The sequence below is a fragment of the Physeter macrocephalus genome, chromosome 16, assembly GCF_002837175.3.
Source record: "Physeter macrocephalus isolate SW-GA chromosome 16, ASM283717v5, whole genome shotgun sequence".
NCBI lineage: Eukaryota > Metazoa > Chordata > Mammalia > Artiodactyla > Physeteridae > Physeter > Physeter macrocephalus.
Window position 1 is genome coordinate 13,231,480 of NC_041229.1, and position 13,272 is coordinate 13,244,751.

At 47.9% G+C, this 13,272-nt stretch overlaps 1 non-coding gene across 1 annotated transcript; it reads right to left on the reverse strand.

The window, feature by feature from the left end:
* Positions 1-3,213: 3,213 nt before the first annotated feature.
* Positions 3,214-3,285, reverse strand: TRNAD-GUC (transfer RNA aspartic acid (anticodon GUC)). Its single transcript has one exon. It is a non-coding gene; the product is annotated as a tRNA-Asp (tRNA).
* Between the last annotated feature and the right edge of the window lie 9,987 nt (positions 3,286-13,272).

Below are 13,272 nucleotides of genomic sequence, written 5' to 3' on the forward strand. Positions count from 1 at the left end.
CCTGTGCTCCGCAACAGGAGAGGCCACAACAGTGAAAGGCCCGCATACCACAAAAAAAATAATAAAAAAAAATAAAAGGATACAAAGAGCCACTTATGTGAATGGCCTATTTATAGCCTCTTTCCTTTTTTTCTTTTAGATCCTTGTATTTTTCTTACAGGTTTGTAGTTATTTGTATAAGCTGCATACTAAACCTTTGTCAGTTTTCAACTTCTAAAAATACCTACTCCCACTCTGTTTCCTCTGTTAACTTTGTTTATACTGTTTTTTAAAAAACAGAAATCTCATGTTGATGTGATCAAATCCATTTATTTTGTAACTTATGGGTTTTTTTTAAAATCTTTTCAAAGAAATGCTGACTTTGATGTTCATAGTTATGTTTTTAACACATTTTCATCTCTCTGTTTATAATTTTACTTTTTACATTTAGGTCTTTCTCCATTTGGAATTTTTAATATGGTATTGAGTAGGTATCTAACTTAATTTATTTCCAGAAACGGAGCAACCTTTTCCCAATACTCCTGTCTAAATAATTCATCATTCTCACTAATTTGTGATGCTACCTCTATCATATGCTGGGTTCCCTTGTAGTTTTGTTTATTTAGACTTGTTTTTGTCTATATAGTTTGTTTATGTATGTCTAGGTCTGTTACTGGTCCCTTACTCTATGCCTTTGGCTTATTTGTCTGTTCCTATGCAATAACACATTGTTTTTATTATTATGCTTTTATTGTAATCAGTTTGATTGTCAGCAGAACAAATGTTGCCTCTTTGTTGCTTCTTTTCTAATTGGATTAATTATTTGTGGGGCTCAATTCTTCTATATAAATTTTATAATCAATCAGTTTAATTGTCCAAAATTCCTGCTGGAATTTAATTGAATGTGGAAATTAATTTTGGGCTCATAGACATCGTCCCAAGATTAAGTCATTCCAAACATGGATATAGTATTTCTTTTTATTTAGGTCTTTCATTTAATGGTCTTGGTAAAGTTTAATATTTTTTCCCCTTTGTGGTCTTGTGCCTTTGTTGTTAATCCCTAAGGCCTTTGTGGTTTTCAATGCTTTTATCAGAGGCTGGTCCGCTGTCTTCTCCAGGATCCTGGGAAGGGCCTAGAAATGTGAACATGTTATTGTAAAATTGCAAAAATAGAATATTTTAGCCATAATTGGTAAAGTCTGCTGTCTCTTTCCATTCCAGCCTCCCTTACTGTTGGGCAGTATTGGAGTGCTCACAGGTATTTTGGGGGTCCAGCTAAAGGGAATTTGAGCTGGAGATACATCTAATTTGGGATTTATGGGATGTATCCATGTGGTCACAATCACTTCCATGTATGGTTTAGTCATTACTAGGCATCCTGGTGTCAGAGTGGCTTCCAAGAATTCATGGAATTCCTTCCACCCACTGTCCTGACTCACCAGAAATCTGGATATAAAGATGGAGAGCTATAGGTAAGTCAGGTGGTTAATTAATTTTTAAAATAACGTGTTGCTTTTCTGTTTGTGACATTCATTGTGCTGTTCAGTTTTTTTTAATTGTAATTAGTTGTGATTTTTTATTCTAAATAAACATTTATTTTATACCTAATTTTGGATCTGTAATTTTTTAAATTTTTCTTAAAGAGGGCTCCTCAAATTGCATAAACTTCTGCCCTCGAAACCTGGATTTGTCCCCTAGATAGTGTCAATGGTATTAATGCTTCCTATATTCAAATGTCTATGTTGATCTAGAAACCAGCAATTTTGCTAAACTCTCCTATTAGTTCTAAAAGTTTGTTGACTCCTTTGAGTTTTCTCATTAAATTATCATATTATCTGCTAATAGTAACTATTTATCTCTTTATTTCCAATACTTATATTGTTCTATTTCTTTTTCCTCTCTTATTGCATTGGTCAAGACCTTCAGTATTCTGTTGAACAGTATGATGTCAATAGTGGACACTAATAGGAATACATCAAAAGTTTCTACTTTAAGTATGATGTTTGCCAAAGGCTTTGGTTGTCTAGTCTTTATCAAGTTAGAAAAGTTCCTATTTTCCTAAGAGGTTTTTTTTTCTTCATTTATTTATTTATTTTTGGCTGCTTTGGGTCTTCACTGCTGCACACGGGCTTTCTCTATTTGCAGCAAGCAGGGGCTACGCTTTGTTGTGGTGCATGGACTTCTCATTGTGGTGGCTTCTCTTGTTGTGGAGAACGGGCTCTAGGTGCGCAGGCTTCAGTAGTAGTGGCACATGGGCTCAATGGTTGTGGCACAGGGGCTTAATTGCTCCACAGCATGTGGGATCTTCCCAGACCAGGGATTGAGCCTGTGTTCCCTGCATTGGCAGGCGGATTCTTAACCACCGCACCACCAGGGAAGTCCCTCCTAAGAGATTTTTTTAAATTACTTATTAATGAAATAAAGTTTAATTGGAACACAGCCATGTCCATTAATTTACATATTGTCTATAGCTGCTTTCACACCACGGTGGCAGAGTTAAGTAATTGAGATAGATACTGTCTAGCCCATAAAGCCTAAAATATGTATTATCTCACCCTTTACAAGAAAGTTTGCCAGCCCCTGCTTTAAAGTGATAAATTATATTGATAGGCTTTCTAATATTGAACTATTTTTCCATCACTGGGATAAAATTTTCCCATTTGAAGTACTTTTTTAATTCATCGCAGTATAACTTACATTCAGTAAAGTATAGTAATCTTAAATGTATAGCTTAATAAATTTGTACATATGTATACATCCATTTAAATACCACTCAGACCCAAATAATGAATATTTTCAGCCCTGCAGTTGACTCATTCCCTCAACCAGTCTATATGGCCAGCCACTCACTCCCAAGGTAATGACTCTTCTGAACCCTCTCTCTATAGATTCACTTTGGCTGTATTGAAATTCTCAGAACTGGATATTCTCAGGCTATCAAATATTTGAGAGTCTTATGTGTCTGGCTTTTCATTCAACAATGTGGATTGTTGTGTAGAGCAATAGTTAGTTTTTTAAAATATTATTTAGTATTCCATTATTTGAATAAGATGCATTGATTTTTTAACACAGTATTAGAGTCCATTCATATTTTATTTAAGTTTCTTTTATACCTATATTCTTAAATAAAAGTGGACTAAAGTTTCCCTTTCTTTTTTTTCTTTTTTCTTTTCTTTTTTATTTTTTGGCTGCACCACTAGGCTTGCAGGAGTTACCCAACTTTGAGGATCTCAGTTCCCTGACCAGGGATTGAACCTGGGCCACAGCACTGACAGTGCCAAATCCTAACCACTAGACCACCAGGGAACTCCCTAAAGTTTCCTTTTCTTATAATGTTCTTTTCTTTTTTGGTGTCAACTTTATACTAAGTTATATCAAGTTCATAAAATAATCTAGACAGCTTTCCCTATTTTTTTATTTTTGGAACAATTTGTGTTGGATACTAATTACTTATTCCTTGAAATTTTAATAGAATTTACCTAAAAATACTTATAAAACTCCATGGGACTTTTGTAAAATCTAACAGGGAGGTTTTTATAATTACTACTTTAATTTGTCATTTTGCTGTTAGTCTTCAAGTATTATATTTATCTTGTGCCAATTTCAGCATTATATATTTTCCAGAAATATGTGTATTTCATCAAGGCTTTCAAATGTATATTGTTGTATATATGTATGTAGCTGTTCTAAAATTTTATATTTTAAAATCTGAGTTCTATCTCCTGCTTAATTCTGTACTGTGGTTATTTGAAAATCTTCTCTTTTGTTTCTTGATGTTTTATTAGTCTTTTTTTTTTTTTTTTGTGGTACGTGGGCCTCTCACTGCTGTGGCCTCTCCCGTTGCGGAGCACAGGCTCCGGACGCGCAGGCTCAGCGACCATGGCTCATGGGCCCAGCTGCTCCGCAGCATGTGGGATCCTCCCAGACCGGGGCACGAACCCGTGTCCCCTGCATCGGCAGGCAGACTCTCAACCACTGCGCCACCAGGGAAGCCCCTCTTCTCTATCTTGTTCAGCACTCTCTTAACCCTTTCTGTCTGAAGGCTAATTTGTTCCTTTAATTGTGGAAAAAGTTAAGTCACTGTTTCTTTCAATATTTTCTTCCTTCTATTTACTCTTTTATCTTCTCCAGAGATACACACCTATTAGTGCTTACATTCCTATCCTCGGTGTCTCTTGATTTCCTCATAATCTGAATTGAAAAAAAAAAAAAACAACTCAGTTTTTCCTCCAGTGATTCTCCTCGATTCTCACACTATTACATCACTCACAACACTTCTGACATCAGATGTATGGGTTTTCCCCATACCGAGCAATTCAACACCCGCTGGCTGTCTTACAATTTAACTCAGTTCTGACACAGTTTACGTGGAAATAATGTCGCATCCCACAGGTTAAGGGCTCAGTCCCACCAGACTGCCCCCCACTCAAAATGCCCATCAGAAGTAGGAGGTTCCTACCACAACTCTGTCCAACTTAGCTACAAATCAGAGGCCCCCACGTCCCCCTCCCCAAGTTTGATTAATTTGGCAGAGTGGCTCACAGAACTCAGGGAAACACTTATTCATATTTACTAGTTTATTAAAGGGTATAATAAAGGATACAGATGAGCAGCCAGATGGAGAGATACGTCATGCAAGGTCTGGGATGGTCCCGAACACAGGAGCTTCTGTCCCAGTGGAGCTGGGGGGCGCATCATCCTCCTGGTATATGGATATGTTCACCAATCTGGAAGTTCTTCAAACCCCACACTATTGGGATTTTTATGGAAGCATGATCAATTAACTCCATTTCCAGTTCCTCTCCCCTCTCTAGAGAAGTGGGGGAGGGGCAGCAATTCCAAGATTCTAATCATGGCTTGGCCTTGCTGGTGACCACTCCCATCCAAGAGCCATCCAGGAGCCCACCCAGTCACCTCATTAGAACAAAGGACACTCCTGTCACCCAGGAAATTACAAGAGGTTTGGGAGCTTGGTGTCATGAACTGGGTCAAAGACCAAGTATTAGAAAAAAAAAAAAAAAAGGTGCTCCTGGTACTCTTTCCACTTAGGAAATTACAAGGGTTTTAGGAGCTCTGTGCCAGGAACCAGGGGCAGGGACCAATATATATATTTTCTATTATCTCACACTATCCCTCGAAGAGATCCTTGACCCTTGCTTATTTATCCTTTTATGATCCACAGAGTTGGGTTTAGCTGAAACGAATGTTTCCCAAAGGCAAGTCTCCATCCCAGCTTGTCCCTCTGCTGCTGCAGCTGAGGAAGTCAGGAAGGTGGCGAAAGTCCATTTCCAGGGGACTTGCCTGGTGGTGCAGTGGTTAAGAGTCCGCCTGCCAATGCAGGCGACATGGGTTGGAGCTCTGGTCCGGGAAGATCCCACATGCCGCAGAGCAGCTAAGCCCGTGCGCCACAACTACTGAGCCTGCGCTCTAGAGCCCGCGAGTCACGACTACTGAAGCCCGTGTGCCTAGAGCCCGTGCTCCGCAACAAGAGAAACCGCAATGAGAAGCCAGCGCACCACAATGAAGAGCAGCCCCCGCTCGCCGCCACTAGAGAAAGCCCGCGCGCAGCAACGAAGACCCAATGCAGCCGTAAATAAATTTATTTATTTTTTATTTATTATTTATTATTTTTTTTAAAGTCCATTTCCAGGATCCCACTTCCTGGAACCAGCCATTCATTCACTCATTCATTTATTCCTTTCTGCTCTGTGCCAGGCCCTGTCCTTGGTTCTAGAGGCACTGGGTCCCTGGTTACTCCTCCAACACACTCATTGCTGTGCTCCTTGCTTAACATTCTGCGCCAGCCACTCCGGACCTCTCCCAGCACCTTGAAGATGCCAGGCGTGCTCCCCTCACAAGGCTCTTCCCCTTGCTATTCTCTGCACCCGGAACGTCCTTCTCCTCCTCCACCTTTCCTGTCCCTGTCAATGTTTACACTGATGATTTTTTCTCATCATTCAAGTCTCACTTCAAACGTTACCTCCTCAAAGAGACCATCCCTGACCACTCTCTAAAGTAGTCAGCTCTCTGGCCACTCTGCTTTATCCTGTTTAATTTCTCTCTATATATATCTTTTACCACTCCTGGAAATTAGCCAGGATGGGACAGGCCACGCTGCAGTAACAAAGGTGGTGGGAGAGTCAGAGTTAATGTTTATGCAGGGTTTATCGTGTGCAGGGTACTTCGTGTAGTGTCTTAGATGTATCATCTTATTTAATTTATGCAACACCCATATAATGTACATATTATTGTGATCCTCATTGTACAGGTGAGGAACCTGAGGCTTAAGGAGCTAGAATGTGGTGGAGTCAGGATTTAATCTGAGTCTGTGTGACTCTAGAGCCCCCGTGTTCTCAACAAGTATGAAATAGGAGGGAGGAGAAGTGCTCATCCTTCTCTCTGCCTCTTTCCTTCCTGCTAAGGCTCAGCTCTTTCCGAGCACGTCTGGACATTAGCCCAGAAGGACGAGGGCATCTGGAGCTTGGAGGGGTGCATGGTGCCCCTCAGAGTGCCAGTGAATAGCATGCTCCCTGGAAAGGGCTTTTCTCTCTGCTGGTCCCCACCCTCTCCCTCCAACAGCACAGGATTGGGGAAGGGACTCCAAAAGACCTCCTTCCGTTAAGAATCTAGAGAAAAATCCCAGGCTCATCAATAATGACAGACTCCTTTTGGCCATGATCTTGTACAGGGCTTCTCTGATCCCCCTCCTCAATCCCACGAGCTCAGCACACACAAGGCAAATTAGGGCTCCCCTCCCTGACCTGAGCCCACCACTTCCACAGGTGTCTAGTCCCACATCTAGAGGAGGGGCCTGGTCCCTGGGCACTGCCAAGATGACAAGTCATAACCAGAGCTCAACCCAACACTCCTGGTCTGTTTCTCCCCGCTCCCTCTGGGGGCGGGGGAGCTGCTGGGGCCCCAGGTCTTTTCCTTTTCTGGCACCCCACATCCCTTCAGACAGAGGAGGTCCACCCACTGCCTCCGGGTTAGGGTATGGGTTAGGAAGTGCTGGGCTGAAGTGAGCAGAGCTGTGGCCAGTCCTTTCCCCAACCCCCTTGGCTCTGACCAGAGGGAGGGAGGAGGGAGAGGAGAAATTCCCACTCATCTTCCTCCCCACAGCGCCAGATGCTGGTGGAGGAGGTGTGGGGACCTGCCGTGGCGCCCGTCCCTCCCTGGTCAGGAGAGGCTTGGGAAGGACAACACCACGACCCTCACCGGGCCTCACCGCTGAGAGATTCCACAGTCTGCAGAGGCTTCCCACCGTTTCTTCTGTCTCACCACCATGACAGCTCTCAAAGGTCAGCAGGGAAGGGCTTGTTCATCCCCGTGATGTAGATGAGGAAACCGAGGCTCAGCAAGGAACAGTTACGTACCAAAGGCTACGCTGTGACCTTGGATTGGTGGTCTAGCCAGGACTGCCCTCTGCCACCTCACGTTGACATATGCGTATTCACCTGGGTGTGTGTGCACAGATGTATGTTTGCACATGGGCATGCATGAAGTGTTTAAATGTCCCTTGTGCAAGCCTTCCTGACGCGATCAGTGCGAGGGCCATGTGCAGGGGAGTGTCTCCTTAGGCCGGACCCCAGGGCTCCAGACTCTGTTCCTGGCAAGTGCCACGCACCACCCCAACCCTGAAAACTGCTTACTGCTTATCCCCACCTTCTGCCCTGCCTCCCCCTCCCACAGAGGTCCTCCTCCTTGGCTGAGATCCCCAACTGGCTTTGTTCCTGCTGCCAGCAGAGCTATGTGGACACTGTGTGGCCGGCAGCAAACTCACTGTGACGCGCCGGGCCCCTGTCTGCCGCCCCACCCTCTCTTCTTTCCCCAGCGCAATTAGTAGGAAGTTCACCTTGGATCTAACCTGCCCCTCTACTGAGAAAACCGCCCCCCTCCTCCATCTCAATTTGACCGGGTGCCTCCCCCGGGCTCTCGTCTTCTGCTAGCCCAGGATGGTCTTTCCCTCGTTGGGAGAACAAGGCTCATCCCCTCGATACGCAAGTCGTGTTTGGGGGAAGCCTCGCTTGCCCCTCACCTCTCTCTACGTGGAAGAGCAGTGAGCGGGGAGCCAGGGCCCCCTTTATTGCTGTCAATTTTTCACCTCAGCTTATCTGCGTCTTCACATGGTGTTCTCAGACAGGGGCTGTGTGTACAACAACCAGGTTAAATAAATGTTGCATCCTTCCCATCGCCCCAATTCCCCGTCCTCTTGCTGAGGACAGCTGAGTGTCTCCCTGGTTTTTGGAGAAGATGCTGGTGTATTGTCACCTGCCTTTATTTGATTAGTGTCTTACTAAAAATGCCTGGGGCCATCGTGCCACAGAGAGGAAGAGAGAGGGAGAGGACAAGTCTCCCCTTTGCCTTTTGCTGCCTGAGCAGCTGGCCCCGGGGAGGTGGCTGGGGGTGGGGTGGGGGGCAGGACCACAGGAAGCAGGGTGGGGAGATGGCGTCGTGTGAGGTCAGGGGGGCAGGCAGAGGAGAATCAGGGAAGCCAAGCGTGGAGGACTGTGAGCCTAGGATGGAAGCTCCCAGAACTCGGATTCATAAACCTTTCCAGGCATGTCATGTCCACCCTCCACTTGCCACTGTGAACCATGGAGGCCCCTCCAAGCTCCCACAGTAGGAGCTGATGAGACACCTGGTGTTTTCGCTCATGCAGGAGAAAACTCGAGTCCTGGCGGCCCCAGTGGTGAATGCTTGGTGCCACTGGACCAGAGGCCCTGGATCCTGGTGCCCCAGGGACCTCTGTGGCCTCCTTGAACACAGATAGACCAAAGACCCAAGAGCCATCGGACAAATAAGCACCTCAGAGCCTCGGAGCCCTGGAAGGCAGTGGCTCCATCCAGGCAGCCCTGCTCCAGGGCCAGAAGAACAGCTGAGAATTCGCTACCTTCTCACATAGGGTCATTGGCACCATCCTACTGTCTCATTCAATTTTCTCAGTAATCCTATGAGACAGCTGGTATTCTTTTCATTTTCCAGATGAGACAGTTGAGGCTCAGGAAGCCAGATGACTTTCTGAAGGTAACAGTCAGCAAGTGGTAGAACCAAGATGCAAAACTAGGTCTTCTGATGTCAACACCAATCCCCCCGCCATAACTCAAGCTAGTCTTGACAGTGGCCGAAAGGGTGGCCCCTGCTGACATGTGAGCTGCTCACCTTTCAAGGCACGTCAAGAACACAACAGTCAGGAAGGAGGAGGTCCGTCCAGCCCCCTCAAACAGGTGTCTCCTTGTGTGGCTGTCTTCCTTTGCAGGTAGTCGCGAGCCAGGCTGGCGGATGTTTGACACAGATCCCTACTGAGCAACAGCTGTGACTCGCATCCTCACGCTCACGTCCAATAGACTGGCAGATGCACCCGTGTGCCGAGCTGGCTGGCATTCCTTTTCACACCCCCGCCTGCATCCCCTGGGAATCTATTCAAATCTACTCAACAGAGCAGCCAGGAGAAGAAGATAAACCCATATCCACACTGTGTTTCCCTTCGTCTCTCTCCTTGTGAAAAAAAAAAAAAAGGAACAGTACAAAGCCTCATCCAACATTCACTGGGAATCATCCTGACACGATCCCAGGAAAATAAGTTCTTTTCAAAGCCACAGTTCCAGTGCATCCTCTCCCGTGGCTGAGAGCAGGCAGAGCAGGCCGTGTGCGGGGCTCCGTGGCTGGCAGAGGCACCCGGCGGTAAGGCTTAATTATGATTCACGGAGCTGCGTTGCGGAGATGGTTTAAAGCCACTTAATTAGTGTAGGAATAAACCACCGTAATTTTCCTGAAATATGGCCTAATTAACCTATGGAAAAGCCAGGGCCACCGGTCGGGAATGCCGGAGACGTTAATAGTCTATTAATATACCCGGTCCGCTCTCTGGCACAGCTTCGGGGGTTCACCGGGCTGGGGGGACAGACAGAGGAGAATGGGGTTTGCCCTGCAGGGTGATGATTTTAAAATATATGAAGTGGGCAGGGAAAGGAAAAAGGAAATAAGATTTGCTGAGCACCTGTTATGAGCCAAGCAGTGTTTTAATCCATTCCTTATTTAATCCTCACAATAATCCTTTAAAATAGACACTAAAGTTCAGAGAGGTCCATTAATGAACCCAAAGTCACACAGCCATGAAATAGCCGAACTGGAACTCATTCTCTAGTCAGGCTGTTCCAAAGGCCACGCTCTTTCCGTTTTTCCTCACTGCCTTTGGCAGGTACAGAAGACTTAGGGAAATGGACAAAATAAAGAAAAGAGGCCCCTTCAACTCTAAGGAAGCACCACTCCCTCTGACATTTAGAAAATAGAGTCATTCAAGCTTCCTGGAGTCATTCAAGCTTCCTGGACACCGCACAACCCTAGGAATCCCCATTCACATAGGCTGCAATGGGAATGAGGTCCCCTCGAGAACACAACGCACGGCCTGCACAGCCATTCACAACAGTCCTGAGAGACCAGCCTAGGTGACTTTAATTTCCTTTTCCACTTAAGTCTCCAGCCCCAACCCTGGCTTTGAGTCCAGGTGTTGGCCCTAAGCCAGAAAAGCCACGTCTCGGATAGTTCTTAATGAAGCAGGATTTGAACCCAGTCCTCCCCTGGGGATATTCCAGTGCCCAGGGACGCTCAGACGCCAGGACAAAAGTCCAGAGCCCTCCAGGGGGAGCCCGAGAGCCAGACTTCCACCTCCCAGTCTGGCCGGCAGGTCGAGGAATATTCCAACAACGTCTTCATTCTTCCCTGATCAAAGGAGCTGGGATTGAACCTGCTGTAATCATCCGTCAGGGAGTTTGCTTAAAATTCCCCTAATTACGGGAGAGCAGAAAATTGCTACGCCTCAGACTGAACAGAGAAATCGAAGGCGCCCTGCTCCAAGCTGCCTAGGGGAGACAAGCCAGGATGGGAACAGAGAGGGGGAGAGGAGGGGTGGGGGGGACAGGGCGGGTACTATGATGGCAGTGATGGCAGGGGAGCGGAGCTCCGGTCCGTGCCAAGGAGTGGGAGAGGAAGGGAGAGAGCCAGCTGCAAGGGGGTCACGGTGCCTGGCTCAGGTGGTGCACACCATCCACCCCCCACTCCCTGCAGGGAGAAGGGTGCAGGGGCAAGAAGGGTGGGCACGTGGGGAAGAATTAGCCAGAACGCACCCTCCCGTGGCTGGAGCTAGCCTTCAGGAGAGGCTGGGGGAGCCTATAACTCTGGCTTACTTTAGAAAATAGATTCTGGAACATCTTCTCTGCCAGGAGAGGGAAGGAAAGAGCAGATAGACAGACCAGGCAGGGAACAAGCTGGAAGGGCAGGCTGCCTTCAGGCACCCTCTCTGGGCTCTTCCCTATTCCAGGCAGGTGGAGGGTCTAGAAGGGGTGTGGTGGGGGAAGGATCCCCCCCTTGGGGAGTCTCAGTCTGATGGGGCACACTGAGTGAGCCTCCCAACCCAAAGTAAGGTTCAAAGAAGCCCTAGACACCAGTGCCCAGCACATGACGGCCCTGAACTCTAGGAAGGGGGTCCGGATTGTACTGAACTGGGTGGAGTCAGAAGAGGAAGGCTTGCTGGAGAGGCAAGTACTGAGCAGGAGAAGACAGGAGGAGGAGGAAGGATGGGAGAAGGGAGGGGAACGTTCGAAGGAACACTGCAAAGTACCAAGGGGTTATGGCTATCGTTTGGGGGGAGGGAAGCACGGCCCAGGGAGGTGAAGTCAACTGTCTAAGGTGCCACAGCTCATCAGTGGCTGAGCTGGGACTCAAACTCCTGGTCTGTGTATTACACCCCCCCAGGGAGCAGGAGGGGTGGGGAGGGGCTGGCCAGAAGGCAGAATGCTAGAACGAAAGAGGAGGCCGCTCCCTGACCAGTAGATGCTGACTCTGAGGGGCATCTAATGGGTCTCCCCTTTGCTAGCCTGACCCCTTGCAGGAGCTCCCCGGGCTCCCCACCTCTAATAGCTTGGAAAAGTTTGACGCTCCACAAGTCTCATGCTTTCCCAAGGGATTTCTCAGTTCCTCAGGCAAGTCCCTGCACTGGCCCAGCCCGGGTCCTCTGCGGCCCCAGCCGCACTATTGTGTTTGTCCCAGTTATAGGTGTCGAGGTATCAGCTGAGACTCAGGGATTGCAAGTTACAGGATCCACTCAAACGAGCATTTAAATAAAAGAGGAAGTTTATGAAAGGGACACAGGAGTGTCGTGTAGAGCCCCAGCGCAGGAACGCAGTCAAGCCTCAGTCAAGGACATCAGGGACAGGGCTTCCCTGGTGGCACAGTGGTTGAGAATCTGCCTGTCAGTGCAGGATACGTGGATTCGAGCCCTGGCTGGGGAAGATCCCACATGCCGCGGAGCAACTAGGCCTGTGCGCCGCTACTACTGAGCCTGCGCTCTAGAGCCCACGAGCCACAACTACTGAGCCCACGTGCCGCAACTACTGAAGCCCGCGCGCCTAGAGCCCGTGCTCCACAACAAGAGAAGCCACCGCAATGAGAAGCCCACGCACCACAACGAGGAGTAGCCCCCGCTCGCCGCAGCTACAGAAAGCCTGCGCACAGAAACGAAGACCCAACACAGCCAAAAATAAATAAATTTTTTAAAAAAATTTTTTAAAAGAAAGGACATCAAGGACAGGAACGCCAGCCGGAACCTGGAGCTCCTGCCCTCTTGCTCCCCATCTCGCATCTGCATCCCCATCTGGTCCTCGGCTTCTCCTTGTACACCTGGGCAGACCCCCAAATTCAAGATGGTGACTCAGGGCTCCCAGGCCTACATGGCTAACCCTAGTAAAGAACAGCATGAAGAGATGGTCCCTAGGCCCCAATTCCAGTACGCCAGAGACAGAATTCTGACCATCCCAGCTTGGCTCAGGTGCCTGTTCTAGACCGGTCAACCTCAGGCCAGGGGTCGGTCGCACTGAACAAAGGCTGCTGTGTGCCCTCCACTGCGTGTGAGCAGATCAGGTCAGGGACCGTGGGAAGTCGGACAGTAACTCCACAGGGAGAATGTGCTCGGGTAGTGGATATGCAGTGGATGGGCCTGGGGGTGGGGCTGGGGGCTTACCTGTGTCAGCAGGTCCCTCAAGGGGGTGAAGCCTCCACCTGAAGCCAGATGGTGAGTGTTTCAGTGGGTCAGACACCAAAGCTATGGCTGAGGCAAATCCTCAAGTGGGAAACTGAGGAGCGGGGGACCCGGCCTGGGCCCTGGCCCCTGGCCCTGTGGGAGCCAAGCTGTGCAGCGGCAGGCCAGTCTGCGAGGGCTGGAGCCTGGCCGGAGGCCTGTGGGAAGGCAGGCCAGCGCCTTGGGCTCCAGGGTGGTTATCTGAGACTGGGAAACCTGTA